Source organism: Miscanthus floridulus, chromosome 13 (assembly GCF_019320115.1).
Source record: "Miscanthus floridulus cultivar M001 chromosome 13, ASM1932011v1, whole genome shotgun sequence".
In the NCBI taxonomy this organism is placed as follows: domain Eukaryota; kingdom Viridiplantae; phylum Streptophyta; class Magnoliopsida; order Poales; family Poaceae; genus Miscanthus; species Miscanthus floridulus.
Genome location: NC_089592.1, coordinates 9,318,127 through 9,329,838, shown reverse-complemented (window position 1 = coordinate 9,329,838; position 11,712 = coordinate 9,318,127). Strand labels below are relative to the sequence as shown.

The window sequence follows — 11,712 nt, the reverse complement described above, 5'->3', positions numbered from 1 at the left end:
CGACCGGATTGATGCAACCGTACTTGAACTAGACAAGAGTCGATAACTAGCTTATACTAGAGTTCGCAGTGGAGGTCGACCGGATCAATGCAGCCATACAAACAGAAGTATAAGCCATGACGGTACCAACAGACAAGCCGGAGGTTGGCCGGACCGATGCAGCCCTACTTGCTGAAGAACTCGCCAAGATCTACTCTAGTCCTACTCCTAAGGGTTGGCATGGAGCCAAAAAAAGTAAATTGCATTTGATTGATTGGATGTCCTTTTACAATAGCCGGGGTTCAATATTTATACCCAGAGCCCAAGAATGAATCCTACTTAAGTACGACTCATTATGATCCTTGGCATAAGAGAAAACATTCCTAATCTAAGATAACTTGGATCCTAATCTTTCCCCTTTTGTAGAGTCCAACATGTTTTTCCCGACGCCAACTGTAGCATTTGTCGTTATCTGCTGGCGTCATCTGAAGAGAGCCGATTCTAGTGCTATATTTGAATCAGCTGATATCGACCTTTATGCAATCGATTCCTTGATGACACGACCTTGGGGGCTTTGAGTTCCCACACTCCTCTTCCCAAATTTTGGTGTAAACATGTCGGTACACACCTCCTGTGTAGACCATCAGCGCAGACTCTGTAGAGGTACAGCTCATCCAATATGTGGAGACGACTTTCATAAATGAGCTTCTATTTGTTCTCCCCTGGTGGTACATAACCTGCAACCATAAAATTGATAATATTCGTGTACTAGGGGTCGAAGCTCATGATTTTGAAGAGCATGTCGTCCCTCAGAGAATCATTGATGGGTAATTCCTGTGGATTTTCAAATTGCATTCTAGACAAGTGATCGGCTACAGAATTTTATATTCCCTTTTTATCTTTTATTTCTAAATCAAATTCTTGGAGTAGCAAAATCCATCTTATAAGCCGAGGTTTAGCATCTTTATTAGTGAGCAGGTATTTTAAAGCAGCATGATCAATATAAACAATCACCTTAGCTCCTACTAAGTAAGATCTAAATTTATCAATAGCAAAAACAACGGCCAGGAGTTCTTTTTCATTTGTTGCATAATTAAGCAGAGGTCCTGTCAAAGTTTTGCTAACATAAGAAATTGCATGATGCTTCTTTTCTTTTGTTTGACCCAAAACTGCCCCACAGTATAATCACTTGCATCACACATAATTTCAAAAGGTAAATACCAATTAGGGGGATTGGTGCATAGATAAGTGTTTTCTTTAGAATTTCAAAAGATTTTAAGCATGCATCATCAAATTCAAAGGGAGCATCCTTGGCCAAAAGGTTTGTAAGGGGTCTAGCAATGTGTGAAAAGTCTTTTATGAAACGGCGGTAAAACCCCACATGACCAAGAAAACTACGGATCCCTCTAATATTTATAGGAGGAGGTAGTTGTTGAATCACTTCTATTTTTAGCCCGGTCCACCTCAATCCCATGTTCGAACACCAAGTGTCCAAGCACTATGCCTTCTCTAACCATGAAATGATATTTTTCCCAATTAAGGACTAAGTGCTTTTCTGCACATCTTTTCAAAACCTTGTCTAATTTTTCAAGACAATTGTCAAAAGTTTTTCCATAAACAGAAAAATCATCCATAAAAACTTCCATTATTTCTTCAATCATATCAGAAAATATAGACATCATGCATCTTTGGAAAGAAGCTGGAGCATTACACAGTCCAAAAGACATTCTATGATAAGCATAAATTCCATATGGACATGTAAAGGTGGTTTTGCTTTGGTCATTAGGATGGATTGGGATTTGATGATAACCTGAATACCCATCAAGAAAATAAAAGAAAGAATGATTTGCCAGTCATTCCAACATTTCATCAATGAAGGGTAACGGAAAATGATCCTTCTTTGTTGCCTTGTTAAGTTTTCAGTAATCGATGCACATCCGTCAACCTGTGATGGTTCTTTGTAGGATCAATTTATTCTTTTCATTTTTTACAACAGTCATGCCTCCCTTTTTAGGCACAACTTGCACAGGGCTAACCCACTCACTATTAGGAACGGGATAGATTATCCCAGCGTGCAAGAGTTTCAAAACCTCTTTCTTAACAACCTCTCTCATTGCATTATTAAGCCTACATTGAGGCTCCCTAGAAGGTACAGAATCTGGGACTATAGGGATGCGATGTGTGCAAAGAGCAGGGCTAATTCCCTTGAGGTCTTAGAGCGAATAGCCAAAAGCAAAGCGATGCTATTCTAAAATAGTTAGCAAGCGGAGGGTTTCTTCCTGAGAGAGTTTGTCACTTATGATCATAGGAGAATCCTAATCATTATTTAGAAAAGCATATTTAAGACTAGGAGGTAGGGGTTTAATCTCAATGGGAGGTTTTGGTGGTTCCTTCACTTCATCCAAGGGCTCAAGTTCTACAAAATATTTGTCTTCTTCCTCGATGAAATGATGGGCATCTTCTTCAAGGTTATATTTGGTTAAATCATCAAGAGATGCAACCATAACCTCATTCATTAGGTCTTGTTCAGGACTCATCTTAGTCTCAGTATTTAGAGAATGAGTGATGGGTACAAAAAGATTAAAATTCTTCCCGAGGCTCATATTCAAACTCCCTGTTTGTCCTTCTTGGATTAATCTTTCAATTGGTTGTCCTATCAAAAGGTCGAACTCCATGATATCAAAGATATAACAGCTCAAGTTGACCATGGTTCGTTTACCTTGATAGGGAGGACATAAACTATCCCTAAACTTGGGAGGATGTGTCCTAAATGATTTTTCAAAAACTTTGCTGCTGGGGTTAATGATATGTCTTTCAAAGAAGCATGAGCAAAAGATGTAGACATAACATTTATACCCGTAATTGGATTATAAAGAGCATCGAAGGAGGTTTCATTAATTTAGAAACGAATAGAAGTAGAAGGTGAATCTAAGCGAATCACATAAGAGGAAAGCTATGATTCTTCTAGCCATTCGTTGCTTATGATGGATGTTAACTCCTTCACAGACTCTTTAAGGAAAGCTTCCTTAGAAGGGTCAAGAGTTTCTTTATAGAATGAAGACTTCTGAGGTTTCCTCGTAGTATAATATTTCAAGGTGTTTCCATATTCGGCAAAAAGACCATCCTCAAAATCAAACATGACATCCAAAATTAGAGTTTCCTCCTTTTCTGGTGGTTCGGGACTTAGGATAGCTGAGGGTTGTATTGGGCTTGGCAAAGGTTCAAATTCAGCTATCTGAGATTCCTCCTTTGGTAGCTTCTCTTCCACTTCTTCAGGGAGTTCATCGTGTATACCAGTGTACGGGGTGTTCTCTAAGATTTTATCAAGAATGCTTCTCCCCAAGTTGGCAGAGACATGCAAGAACGAACCTCCTGAAGTTATGTCATGAAACTGTGCGGTTTCCATACTAAGACCTATATAAAAGTGTTGAAGAAGAATGGGGTCTTGAATAGTAAGGTCAGGGTCAGTGGTAATAAGATCATTAAAACGAGCCCATGATGCGCCAAGAGATTCTTTTTTTTTTTGTTTAAAAGATAGAACCTCTAGACAAAGGCTGACTACTCTAGAAATGGGAAAGAAAGATAAGCAAAAGCTAGAGCATAACGCTTCCCAATCTCCTTGCATACTTCCTATGGTTTGATTAAGACAATGTTTAGCTCTTCCCGTTAAAGAGAATGGAAATAGCTTCCATCTTAAGGTTTCATCTAACATGCCAGCAATGTGCAAGCATGCGCAGGTCTGTTCAAACTCACGTAGGTGAAAGTATGGATTTTCATCGTCTTCTCTTGAAAAGGATTGTTCTCGGACCATGTTTATTAAACATGGGTGCAACTCATAGCCAGGTGTTAGGATAGGCTTTGATGATTTTGGTGGCTCTAGGCGTGCGCTCGTAGGTGCAGCATATTGATGGATAGGTGTGGTTTCCATTATAAAGGGATAAAAGATACAAGGTTAAACTAGGTTCGAAGTTAACACAACAAACCGTTTCCCCGGCAACAGCGCTGGAAAAAGCTTGTTGACACCTGTGGGGGCACGCAGAAAAGATCCGCAAGCGCACAGATATCAGTTGTAGCCTTTCACCGGAAGTATTCCAGGATATCGAACTCAGAGAAACGTGTGAGTTTAACTAAGCCTAACTTAACCAGGGACAGCAACAAGGCTTAGGATAAACAGGAGCGTAGAGAGGACTACTGAGGTTCTTTATTTCTAACTTAAGTAAACTATGTGTTCTACTGTTCACCTGGGGACATTACTAAGGAAAAACACAAACAGAGTATGCTCTTTCCATCGCAACTGGGTTCTACTGGGCCTACAGACATGAGGTGGACTACAAAGGACTCAACGAGGATGTCACCCTCGCAATCTACCACCGATCAAAAATACAGGGTGCATCCACGAGTAGCCGAAAGTCTAAGCACCACGCTTATACTAACGATTACCACTTTAACCCAAGAGCTACAAGGATTAAAGAACTCAAAAAAATCGTGATCCTGATGAATAATATAAATAGAATACTTACTTGAATCAGAAATCAATTACCAGAGATGTCTCAGAAGCAAGTTCAGGTAGAACCTAGATTCCATCAAAGTACAAGCCATAGAGAGAGATCCGACAAGCTATCACTTCCTCCAAACTCTTCTCTCACTCTCTATCTCACTATTTTCTATTTACAAATGATAGATCCTAACGTGGAGGACTATTATTCTCTTGATTGTTATCTTGATCTCAATGGAGATGAGATGCCCCTTTGGATGAGGTATGGGGGTCCTTTTATAGGGGGAGATGGAGTAGAGGGCAAGGCATTGTCATGTCATCGATCCGCGTCAACTCTCTTAATCACCGTTGGATGAACGGACTTCAAACTGACCTTCGTACACGGTGAAGATCGATCCTCAAAGGCGGTGGAGAGTCCACGTTGAGGCGGAGGCTGACAAGAAAGGCCCACAGGCCGGCTGGCCCGGCCGGCCCCATTTGTCACCGGCTCGCCCCGATGTTTTGTGGTAATTCTTGAATAATTATCTTGAAGCTCTTTTTGGTTGAGCCCGTCAAGATCATTAATATTTCTGCACGCATTATAGCCTAATTTTGCCCGTAAAATGGCTAAATTCACCTGCATGCAAATATTCACCAAGATTTATGGAATTCGTTAGTTAAAAACACTATACCTATGTTGGTGATCCATTTTAATCATATATGTAGGGTATATTAATAGTTAATAATGAGTGTTAACGACCGTGGGATCCGCTTTTTTCCTGAAATGGAATCCGGCGGGAGCTATCCAATCGTTCGCCGTACAAGAATCCGGTGAGCTTTTGCTGAATAGCGGCTGTGGATTGTGCATCAATCCGAACCTAGACCTTGTTTGAAATCCAACGTTTGAGGCTTTGAGCGTCTAAGTCTGTCTCATGCCAATTCCAAGTTTCCAACCCACATCATGGCCATACCAGATCGCCATCGATAAGATGCTGGTACAGATACAATGCTTCGAGATCGACCGTTACTCCAAGTATCTGACAGCTCGAGAATTGCAAAACTCGCATCGGTGCATGCCATGCGACAGTTCAAAACGGTTGTTGCCATGCCCCGGCCACTGGCTCCATCTCTGAGCACAGACAGCAGTTCATCCCTCTCTGTTCTCTGATAGTCGCAGTTCATCCCTCTCTGTTCTCTGAGCACGTTCTTATTCTAGGCTAGCCAATTTTGATCATTGCTGTGATTTTGTGATCCCGAAGGCGAGATTTATCAGGGCGGATCGAGTCAAGGAGGCGCGGTTACAGACTCTGAACAGCGAGTTAGACGCGATGCATATGATGGAAGAAGAACCGCTCGATTAGTACATCGGGAGACTGACGGGGATGTCTGTCAAGTATGGCAACCTCGGCGGCACGTTGGATGACGCGGCACTGGTGAAAAAGATGTTTGACACCGTGCCGGAGAGGTTCATCAATGTGATCGCCGGGATCGAGCAGTTCTATGACTTGAAGAATCTGCCGTTCGAGGAAGCTGTAGGCCGGCTGAAGGCGTTCGAGGAGCATACCAAGCCGGGAGCTGGGGGAGTGCGCTCAGACAGCAGACAGTTGTTGCTCACTCAGGCGGAGTGGGAAGCACGCGACAGAAAGACGGCAGTTGAAGGTTCCAGGGGCGGGAGGTCTCAGGACGGCAGTGGTCGTGGTCGGGGAAGAGGCCGCAACAGAGGTCGAGGGGGTCGTGGCGGACAGGGTGATGCGGCGGAGAGCACTGGAAAGCATGACAAGAGACATCAAGTGCTTCAAATGCCATCTCTATGGGCATTACGCCAACCGGTGTCTGGGGAAGAAGAAGAAGAAGGAGGAGGAGGCGCACGATGTCAAGGCGGTGGAGACGGAGACGTCGGTGTTGCTCGTGGAAATGATTGAATCAGGACCGCTTGAGCACCCATCACAGAGAAGCTTCTATTTAGAGGTTTATCTGGAGGAGAAGAAGGTGGTGTTGGAGCTTCACTTCACCAGCGAGGAGAAGCCCGCAAGTGATGTCTGGTACCTAGATAATGGCGCCAGCAATCACATGACTGGAGATCGACTGAAGTTCAGAGACATCGATCAAGCAGTTACTGTCAAGGTACGGTTTGGTGATGGTTCTTCAGTAGAGATTAAAGGGAAGGGGTCAATCTTGTTCCAGGGTAGAACGGGTGATCAATGGGTACTTTGAGATGTTTACTTTATTCCAAAGCTTAAAAATAACTTGATTAGTTTGGGTCAACTGACTGAGATTGGACATTGTATTATCATGGATGATGATGAGATTGAGGTGTCAGAGAAGAACCCATGAAGAACTCATGGAGATTGATATCATGAAAGTTTAGAGAACTATTAACCGTTTGTACAAGATTGAGTTAATGCCAGTGGAGCCAACATGTTTTTTAACCAGCATAGGTGATGATGCATGGTTATGGCATGGTCGACTTGGACATGCTAACTTTCAGGCACTGAAGAAAATTGTTGACAAGGATATGGTTGGTGGAGTACCACTGATTCAGCATCCAGATCAAGTCTGTCAGGCTTGCTTAGCAGCCAAACAGACTAGGAAGCCTTTTCCTCATTCAGCATTGTGGAGAGCAGAAGAACCACTTCAGCTAGTGCATGTAGATTTGTGTGGACCCATCACACCATCTACTACAGCAGGCAACAAGTACTTTATGCTGCTGGTAGATGACTGCACTAGATGGAGTATTGTGTACATCCTGAAGTCTAAAGATCAAGCTATTGATGCATTTGTGAAATTCTAAGCTGAAGGTGAGAATAGCACTGGGGAGCACATCAAGATTCTCAAGTCTGACCGAGGTGGAGAGTTTCTTGCTAGGTCATTTGAAGGTGTATGTGAACAGGCTGGCATTAAGCGTCAGTTTACTGCACCCTACACACCACAGCAAAATGGTGTTGTAGAAAGGAAGAATAGGTCTGTGATGGAGATGGCAAGAGCTCTACTAAAAAGCATGGAAATCCCAGGGAGATTTTGGGCAGAAGCAGTGAGACATTCAGTATATTTACTGAATAGGTTGCCAACAAAATCAATGGGAGATAGAACACCATATGAAGGTTGGAATGTAAGAAAACCTCATTTGGGTCACTTGAGAGTATTTGGGTGCAGAGGTCATGTGAAGGTAGTGGGAACACACCTGAAAAAGCCTGATGACAGGAGTATACCAATGGTTTACTTGGGTATTGAAGAAGGCAGCAAAGCACACAGAATGTACAATCCTCTTAGCAACAAGATAGTGGTGACCAGAGATGTTGTGTTTGAGGAATTTGTGAAGTGGGGCCGGGAAACTACAGAAAGAAAAGATTATTCAGAAATCAGAGAAGAGGAAGATGGTCAATTTTTCTCTACTGCTATGAGATATGTGGCTGAAGGTAGTAATGCTTAGGACAGTCAACAGACAGGGGGAGCATCTAGTGGGGGAATGTAGTCTGCAGCAGGAGGCAATCATGGGATGGGAGAAGATAACAGTCAATCTATCACTGTTCAAAATCCAGCAAAAGAAGCAGAGCCTGCAACACCACAGAATTCACCACAGAACTCTGGATGGGATCATGCTATCATGGATGTTGATGATAACATTGATCATGACAGTGGACCACATAGGTTCAGAAGCTTGGATGAGATCTATGTTGATTCTATTGAAGTAGAGCTGATGGATTCAAATGTTGAAGCTCTATTAGCTGAAATAGAGGAACCATCTAGCTACAGCGAACCAACTGAAAGTCAGGATTGGGTTGAAGCAGTGAACAAGGAGATTTAGTCCATTGAAAGAAACAAAACATGGGAGCTGGTCAAGCTACCTGCAGGAAAGAAGCCCATTGGGTTGAAGTGGGTGTTTAAACTGAAAAGGAATTCAGAAGGAGAGGTGGTGAAGCAAAAGGCCAGATTGGTTACAAAAGGGTATGTTCAGAAGCATGGTGTTGACTTTGAAGAAGTCTTTGCTCCTGTTGCCAGACTAGATACAGTGAGATTATTGTTGGGGTTTGCAGCTAATCATGGATGGAAAATACATCACCTAGATGACAAGTCTACATTTTACATGGTGAATTGGAGGAGGAAGTCTATGTTTCATAGCCTGAGGGGTATGCAGTGAAAAGGAAAGAGCAGTGTGTACTCAAACTAAGTAAAGCTCTATATGGACTTAGACAAGCTCCAAGGGCCTGGAATGTTAGGCTTGACAGAAGTTTGAAGAAATTAAACTTCAGAAGATGCTTGAGTGAGCAAGCAGTTTACACAAGAGGAGATGGAGAAAATGCAGTTATCTTGGGTGTGTATGTAGATGATCTAATTGTGACAGGGGGCAATCCAGGAGAAACTGATCATTTCAAGAAACAAATGATGACTGAGTTTGAGATAACAGATCTTGGTCTATTATCCTACTACCTTGGCATTGAGGTAGATCAAAAGGAAGACTATATCACTGTGAAGCAATCATGCTATGCTAAGAAGGTTCTGTTGCAGTTTGGCATGAGTGAGTGTAATTCAACCAAGTTTCCAATGGAACCTAGATGCAAACTAAATGCTGACAAGGGAGGCAAAAGAGTGGATGCAACTAAGTATAGGAAGGTGATAGGGTGTCTGAGATACTTACTGCATACCAGACCTAACCTCTCTTACTCAGTTGGGCTAGCTAGCAGATTCATGGAGAAACCAACAGTGATGCACACCAATGCAGTTAAACAGATCATGAGGTATTTGAAGGGCACAATTGACTTTGGACTAGTGTATGTTCAGGATGGGAGTGCTGGAGAATTGGTGGGTTACACTGACAGTGATCTGGGAGCTGATGTGGTGGAAAGGAGAAGCACAGGTGGGATGGCATTCTACTTGAATGAAAATCTAATTACTTGGTGCTCTCAGAAACAGAAGACTGTAGCTCTGTCATCATGTGAGTCAGAGTTCATGGCAGCCACTGTTGCAGCAAAGCAAGCATTGTGGTTGAGAAGTTTGATCAGTGAGATGACAAAAGAGAAACCAAAAGCAGTGACTCTCTTTGTTGACAACAACTCTGCAATTGCACTGATGAAGAACCATGTGTTTCATGGAAGAAGCAAGCATATTGATATTAAATATCACTTCATCAGAGAATGTGTGGAGAGGGGGCAGATCATTGTGAAGAGAGTGTGCACAGATGATCAGAAAGCTGATGCACTGACCAAGGCATTGCCAGCTGGGAAATTGGTGGTGATGAGGCGAATCAGAGATCTCAGTGTTTGTCAAGATTAAGGGGGAGAATGTTAGTGTAATCCTGCTAACACTGACGCTGGACACGTGATCAGAGTGATGGCTTAGTGAAGCTGGTGGGAAAACTTCAAGTTTGAAGTTGGGAAGCCTGAGCGGGAATGGCAGTTCGTGGTGACCGCGCCCACTAAACGTCAGTTACTGAATGTGTGCTGCACAGCATCTTGTATCTTGTTTTTAGCAGTTTTATTTTAAGCAATTGTGTGTAATAGCTACTGGTACAAGTAGCTCTGATGTAATAGTGCGTGTTAGCGCTTTGGTTCAGTTGTATCCGTGATTGTACTCAAAACTCATATCAGTGGAAAAGAGCACTGTCCTATGACAGTTGCAGTTCGTCTCTCTCTGTTCTCTGAGCGCATTCTTGTTCTAGGCTAGCCAATTTTGATCATTGCTGTGATTTTGTGATCCTAAAATCCAACACTCTCCGTCATGAGCGACGCGCGCGGCTGTTACGACGCTGCCGACCCGTCGGTCGCGGGTGTCAGCGACGCTGAGTTCGCGGAGATGATGTTCCTGGACGGCTGCTTCCTTCTGCAGTACATGGTGGGAGACACCACGCCGGTGCTGCGCAACCGGATGATGTTGTCCACGGGGCCCAGCATCCAGAAGGACATCTTCCTACTCGAGAACCAGATCCCCTGGCTGGTGCTCGAGGTGCTCACGGAGTTCATGTCCGTTGACGTGCACCGGTTTGTCGCCGGGATAGGGGAGAAGTTCTTCGACTTCTTCCCCAGAAAGGCAAAGAAAGGACGTCGTCGGCCTATGCCGCCACCGCCGGAGACGCCGCCGCACCTCCTCGGGCTCCTTCGGCTCATGTAGCTCGGCAGCATGTTGGAGCACATGCCCAAGTACAAGAGCTTCGCGTCGACGTCGCTGTCCATCAGCGCCGTGGAGTGGAGCTAGCGGAGATCGGCGTCACGCTAACGCCGAGCGCAAAGCCGTGATTCGAGGACATGAGCTCCCGTCAGGGACACCTATTCGGTGAGCTGTCCCTGTCGCCGCTGTTCCTGAACGACGTCATGATGTGCTGGCTCGTCAACATGGCATCGCTGGAGGCGAGCACTTCAGGGGCCAGCGCGGAGTCGGGCGACTACGTCGTGAGCTCGTACCTGTCGGTGCTGGCGATGCTCATGGACAGGGAGGAGGACGTGCAGCTGCTGTGGGCCAAGCACCTGCCACCTGGTGTACAGCACCTTGAGCAACACGCAGGCGCTGGGCTTCTTCAAGGGGCTCGCCCAGCACCTCCGCTTCGGCGACCGCTACTTTATCACCTTGGAGGAAATCGAGGCGTACAAGCGCCATAGGTCCGTGCAGATCTTCGTCCATCGCCACCTCTACAACGGCTACAAGGCCATGACCATCGCCTCGCTCTTCTCCATCGTCGGTGTGCTCGTTGGAATCTTTAAAACCATGCTCGACAACAACAACAAAAGACACTACTGACTTTTATCAGTAGTGCTTGACATAGTTGCTTACATACAGTTGGCATACAGTAGTGCTCCGTTGTACTCCCCGCTTTAACTTTTTAATACATCCATTTTGCTATGCATCTAGACATACGTTCAATCTAGATACATAGCAAAATGAATATATCAAAAAAGTATTGCTGAGTATTGCTAGATATTAATTGGTCATCCACAACATGAAAGGATCCTTTGGTGCATCCAAATATTCTTGCCAAGTGATCCAATCTCTCATCTGTCATGTAGATTGGTAACATCATTGATTTTCTGTAATTGACCTTGAGCCCAGTAGATTCTGCAAAGGTGTTAAGCACAAACTTTAGGAATAGTAGCTGATTTGGATCTCCTTCCATGATTACCATGGTGTCATCAGCATATTGAACTACAGGGAAATCAGGTGCTGATGCCAGGGGAATTGGTAGCCTGAGCAATTCAAGATCCTTTCCTCTATTTAACAATGATTGAATGAAATCAGCAGCCAGCACAAACAACAATGGTGATAGAGGGTCA

At 44.1% G+C, this 11,712-nt stretch overlaps 1 pseudogene; it reads left to right on the top strand.

Annotated features, from left to right (window-relative positions):
- Positions 1 to 10,579: 10,579 nt before the first annotated feature.
- On the top strand, positions 10,580 to 11,182 carry LOC136499412 (uncharacterized; annotated as a pseudogene).
- The last annotated feature ends 530 nt before the right edge of the window (positions 11,183 to 11,712 follow it).